The following is a 7,537-nucleotide window of genomic DNA, read 5'->3' as shown; positions in this document are numbered from 1 at the left end:
CATACAGCTTATAGCTAGGTCTAATGTACAACTAAATATATCATACAGCTTATAGCTAGGTCTACTACTGTACAACTAACCATATCATACAGCTTATAGCTAGGTCTAATGTACAACTAACCATATCATACAGCTTATAGCTAGGTATACTACTGTACAACTAACCATATCATACAGCTTATAGCTAGGTCTACTACTGTACAACTAACCATATCACACAGCTTATAGCTAGGTCTACTACTGTACAACTAACCATAGCACACAGCTTATAGCTAGGTATACTACTGTACAACTAACCATATCATACAGCTTATAGCTAGGTCTACTACTCTAGAACTTACCATATCGCACAGCTTATAGCTAGGTCTACTACTGTACAACTAACCATATCATACAGCTTATAGCTAGTACTACTACTGTACAACTAACCATATCATACAGCTTATAGCTAGGTCTACTACTGTACAACTAACCATATCACACAGCTTATAGCTAGGTCTACTGTACAACTAACCATATCATACAGCTTATAGCTAGGTCTAATGTAGAACTAACCATATCGCACAGCTTATAGCTAGGTCTACTACTGTACAACTAACCATATCACACAGCTTATAGCTAGGTCTACTGTACAACTAACCATATCATACAGCTTATAGCTAGGTCTGCTGTACAACTAACATATAACACAGCCTATAGCTAGGTCTACTACTGTACAACTAACCATATCACACAGCTTATAGCTAGGTCTACTACTGTACAACTAACCATATCATACAGCTTATAGCTAGGTCTACTACTGTACAACTAACCATATCATACAGCTTATAGCTAGGTCTACTAGTGTACAACTAACCATATCACACAGCTTATAGCTAGGTCTACTACTGTACAACTAACCATATCGCACAGCTTATAGCTAGGTCTACTACTGTACAACTAACCATATCACACAGCTTATAGCAAGGTCTAATGTACAACTAACCATATCATACAACTTATAGCTAGGTTTACTACTGTACAACTAACCATATCATACAGCTTATAGCTAGGTCTACTACTGTACAACTAACCATATCATACAGCTTATAGCTAGGTCTACTACTGTACAACTAACCATATCATACAGCTTATAGCTAGGTCTAATGTAGAACTAACCATATCGCACAGCTTATAGCTAGGTCTACTACTGTACAACTAACCATATCTTACAGCTTATAGCTAGTACTACTACTGTCCAACTAACCATATCATACAGCTTATAGCTAGGTCTACTACTGTACAACTAACCATATCACACAGCTTATAGCTAGGTCTACTACTGTACAACTAACCATATCATAAAGCTTATAGCTAGGTCTACTGTACAACTAACCATATCATACAGCTTATAGCTAGGTCTAATGTACAACTAACCATATCATACAGCTTATAGCTAGGTCTACTACTGTACAACTAACCATATCATACAGCTTATAGCTAGGTCTACTACTGTACAACTAACAATATCGCACAGCTTATAGCTAGGTCTACTACTGTACAACTAACCATATCATACAGCTTATAGCTAGGTCTACTACTGTACAACTAACCATATCACACAGCTTATAGCTAGGTCTACCACTGTACAACTAACCATATCACACAGCTTAAAGCTAGGTCTACTGTACAACTAACCATATCATACAGCTTATAGCTAGGTCTAATGTACAACTAACCATATCATACTGCTTATAGCTAGGTTTACTACTGTACAACTAACCATATCACACAGCTTATAGCTAGGTCTACTACTGTACAACTAACCATATCATACAGCGTATAGCTAGGTCTACTACTGTACAACTAACCATATCACACAGCTTATAGCTAGGTCTACTGTACAACTAACCATATGATACAGCTTATAGCTAGGTCTAATGTACAACTAACCATATCATACAGCTTATAGCTAGGTTTACTACTGTACAACTAACCATATCACACAGCTTATAGCTAGGTCTACTACTGTACAACTAACCATATCATACAGCTTATAGCTAGTACTACTACTGTACAACTAAGCATATCATACAGCTTATAGCTAGGTCTACTACTGTACAACTAACCATATCACACAGCTTATAGCTAGGTCTACTGTACAACTAACCATATCATACAGTTTATAGCTAGGTGTAATGTAGAACTAACCATATCGCACAGCTTATATCTAGGTCTACTACTGTACAACTAACCATATCACACAGCTTATAGCTAGGTCTACTGTACAACAAACCATATCATACAGCTTATAGCTAGTACTACTACTGTCCAACTAACCATATCATACAACTTATAGCTAGGTTTACTACTGTACAACTAACCATATCATACAGCTTATAGCTAGGTCTACTACTGTAGAACTAACCATATCGCACAGCTTATAGCTAGGTCTACTACTGTACAACTAACCATATCATACAGCTTATAGCTAGGTCTACTACTGTACAACTAACCATATCATACAGCTTATAGCTAGGTCTACTACTGTACAACTAACCATATCACACAGCTTATAGCTAGGTCTACTGTACAACTAACCATATCATACAGCTTATAGCTAGGTCTAATGTACAACTAAATATATCATACAGCTTATAGCTAGGTCTACTACTGTACAACTAACCATATCATACAGCTTATAGCTAGGTCTGTTGTACAACTAAATATATCATACAGCTTATAGCTAGGTCTACTACTGTACAACTAACCATATCATACAGCTTATAGCTAGTACTACTACTGTCCAACTAACCATATCATACAACTTATAGCTAGGTTTACTACTGTACAACTAACCATATCATACAGCTTATAGCTAGGTCTACTACTGTAGAACTAACCATATCGCACAGCTTATAGCTAGGTCTACTACTGTACAACTAACCATATCATACAGCTTATAGCTAGGTCTACTACTGTACAACTAACCATATCATACAGCTTATAGCTAGGTCTACTACTGTACAACTAACCATATCACACAGCTTATAGCTAGGTCTACTGTACAACTAACCATATCATACAGCTTATAGCTAGGTCTAATGTAGAACTAACCATATCGCACAGCTTATAGCTAGGTCTACTACTGTACAACTAACCATATCACACAGCTTATAGCTAGGTCTACTGTACAACTAACCATATCATACAGCTTATAGCTAGGTCTGCTGTACAACTAACATATAACACAGCCTATAGCTAGGTCTACTACTGTACAACTAACCATATCACACAGCTTATAGCTAGGTCTACTACTGTACAACTAACCATATCATACAGCTTATAGCTAGGTCTACTACTGTACAACTAACCATATCATACAGCTTATAGCTAGGTCTACTAGTGTACAACTAACCATATCACACAGCTTATAGCTAGGTCTACTACTGTACAACTAACCATATCATACAGCTTATAGCTAGGTCTACTACTGTACAACTAACCATATCACACAGCTTATAGCTAAGTCTACTACTGTACAACTAACCATATCACACAGCTTATAGCTAGGTATACTACTGTACAACTAACCATATCATACAGCTTATAGCTAGGTCTACTACTGTACAACTAACCATATCGCACAGCTTATAGCTAGGTCTACTACTGTACAACTAACCATATCATACAGCTTATAGCTAGTACTACTTCTGTACAACTAAGCATATCATACAGCTTATAGCTAGGTCTACTACTGTACAACTAACCATATCACACAGCTTATAGCTAGGTCTACTGTACAACTAACCATATCATACAGTTTATAGCTAGGTGTAATGTAGAACTAACCATATCGCACAGCTTATATCTAGGTCTACTACTGTACAACTAACCATATCACACAGCTTATAGCTAGGTCTACTGTACAACTAACCATATCATACAGCTTATAGCTAGTACTACTACTGTCCAACTAACCATATCATACAACTTATAGCTAGGTTTACTACTGTACAACTAACCATATTATACAGCTTATAGCTAGGTCTACTACTGTAGAACTAACCATATCGCACAGCTTATAGCTAGGTCTACTACTGTACAACTAACCATATCATACAGCTTATAGCTAGGTCTACTACTGTACAACTAACCATATCATACAGCTTATAGCTAGGTCTACTACTGTACAACTAACCATATCACACAGCTTATAGCTAGGTCTACTGTACAACTAACCATATCATACAGCTTATAGCTAGGTCTAATGTACAACTAAATATATCATACAGCTTATAGCTAGGTCTACTACTGTACAACTAACCATATCATACAGCTTATAGCTAGGTCTGTTGTACAACTAAATATATCATACAGCTTATAGCTAGGTCTACTACTGTACAACTAACCATATCATACAGCTTATAGCTAGTACTACTACTGTCCAACTAACCATATCATACAACTTATAGCTAGGTTTACTACTGTACAACTAACCATATCATACAGCTTATAGCTAGGTCTACTACTGTAGAACTAACCATATCGCACAGCTTATAGCTAGGTCTACTACTGTACAACTAACCATATCATACAGCTTATAGCTAGGTCTACTACTGTACAACTAACCATATCATACAGCTTATAGCTAGGTCTACTACTGTACAACTAACCATATCACACAGCTTATAGCTAGGTCTACTGTACAACTAACCATATCATACAGCTTATAGCTAGGTCTAATGTACAACTAAATATATCATACAGCTTATAGCTAGGTCTACTACTGTACAACTAACCATATCATACAGCTTATAGCTAGGTCTAATGTACAACTAAATATATCATACAGCTTATAGCTAGGTCTACTACTGTACAACTAACCATATCATACAGCTTATAGCTAGGTCTAATGTACAACTAACCATATCATACAGCTTATAGCTAGGTCTACTACTGTACAACTAACCATATCATACAGCTTATAGCTAGGTCTACTACTGTACATCTAACCATATCACACAGCTTATAGCTAGGTCTACTACTGTACAACTAACCATATCACACAGCTTATAGCTAGGTATACTACTGTACAACTAACCATATCATACAGCTTATAGCTAGGTCTACTACTGTAGAACTTACCATATCGCACAGCTTATAGCTAGGTCTACTACTGTACAACTAACCATATCATACAGCTTATAGCTAGTACTACTACTGTACAACTAACCATATCATACAGCTTATAGCTAGGTCTACTACTGTACAACTAACCATATCACACAGCTTATAGCTAGGTCTACTGTACAACTAACCATATCATACAGCTTATAGCTAGGTCTAATGTAGAACTAACCATATCGCACAGCTTATAGCTAGGTCTACTACTGTACAACTAACCATATCACACAGCTTATAGCTAGGTCTACTGTACAACTAACCATATCATACAGCTTATAGCTAGGTCTGCTGTACAACTAACCATATCGCACAGCTTATAGCTAGGTCTACTACTGTACAACTAACCATATCATACAGCTTATAGCTAGGTCTACTACTGTACAACTAACCATATCATACAGCTTATAGCTAGGTCTACTACTGTACAACTAACCATATCACACAGCTTATAGCTAGGTCTACTGTACAACTAACCATATCATACAGCTTATAGCTAGGTCTAATGTACAACTAACCATATCATACAGATTATAGCTAGGTTTACTACTGTACAACTAACCATATCACACAGCTTATAGCTAGGTCTACTACTGTACAACTAACCATATCATACAGCTTATAGCTAGGTCTAATGTACAACTAACCATATCATACAGCTTATAGCTAGGTTTACTACTGTACAACTAACCATATCACACAGCTTATAGCTAGGTCTACTACTGTACAACTAACCATATCATACAGCTTATAGCTAGGTCTACTACTGTACAACTAACCATATCATACAGCTTATAGCTAGGTCTACTACTGTACAACTAACCATATCGCACAGCTTATAGCTAGGTCTACTACTGTACAACTAACCATATCACACAGCTTATAGCAAGGTCTAATGTACAACTAACCATATCATACAACTTATAGCTAGGTTTACTACTGTACAAGTAACCATATCATACAGCTTATAGCTAGGTCTACTACTGAGAACTAACCATATCATACAGCTTATAGCTAGGTCTACTACTGTACAACTAACCATATCATACAGCTTATAGCTAGGTCTAATGTAGAACTAACCATATCGCACAGCTTATAGCTAGGTCTACTACTGTACAACTAACCATATCTTACAGCTTATAGCTAGTACTACTACTGTCCAACTAACCATATCATACAGCTTATAGCTAGGTCTACTACTGTACAACTAACCATATCACACAGCTTATAGCTAGGTCTACTACTGTACAACTAACCATATCATAAAGCTTATAGCTAGGTCTACTGTACAACTAACCATATCATACAGCTTATAGCTAGGTCTAATGTACAACTAACCATATCATACAGCTTATAGCTAGGTCTACTACTGTACAACTAACCATATCATACAGCTTATAGCTAGGTCTACTACTGTACAACTAACAATATCGCACAGCTTATAGCTAGGTCTACTACTGTACAACTAACCATATCATACAGCTTATAGCTAGGTCTACTACTGTACAACTAACCATATCACACAGCTTATAGCTAGGTCTACCACTGTACAACTAACCATATCACACAGCTTAAAGCTAGGTCTACTGTACAACTAACCATATCATACAGCTTATAGCTAGGTCTAATGTACAACTAACCATATCATACTGCTTATAGCTAGGTTTACTACTGTACAACTAACCATATCACACAGCTTATAGCTAGGTCTACTACTGTACAACTAACCATATCATACAGCGTATAGCTAGGTCTACTACTGTACAACTAACCATATCACACAGCTTATAGCTAGGTCTACTGTACAACTAACCATATGATACAGCTTATAGCTAGGTCTAATGTACAACTAACCATATCATACAGCTTATAGCTAGGTTTACTACTGTACAACTAACCATATCACACAGCTTATAGCTAGGTCTACTGTACAACTAACCATATGATACAGCTTATAGCTAGGTCTACTGTACAACTAACCATATGATACAGCTTATAGCTAGGTCTAATGTACAACTAACCATATCATACAGCTTATAGCTAGGTTTACTACTGTACAACTAACCATATCACACAGCTTATAGCTAGGTCTACTACTGTACAACTAACCATATCATACAGCTTATAGCTAGTACTACTACTGTACAACTAAGCATATCATACAGCTTATAGCTAGGTCTACTACTGTACAACTAACCATATCACACAGCTTATAGCTAGGTCTACTGTACAACTAACCATATCATACAGTTTATAGCTAGGTGTAATGTAGAACTAACCATATCGCACAGCTTATATCTAGGTCTACTACTGTACAACTAACCATATCACACAGCTTATAGCTAGGTCTACTGTACAACTAACCATATCATAC

Source organism: Salmo salar, chromosome 15, assembly GCF_965601325.2.
Source record: "Salmo salar chromosome 15, fSalSal1, whole genome shotgun sequence".
In the NCBI taxonomy this organism is placed as follows: domain Eukaryota; kingdom Metazoa; phylum Chordata; class Actinopteri; order Salmoniformes; family Salmonidae; genus Salmo; species Salmo salar.
This window is presented reverse-complemented; position numbering follows the sequence as displayed.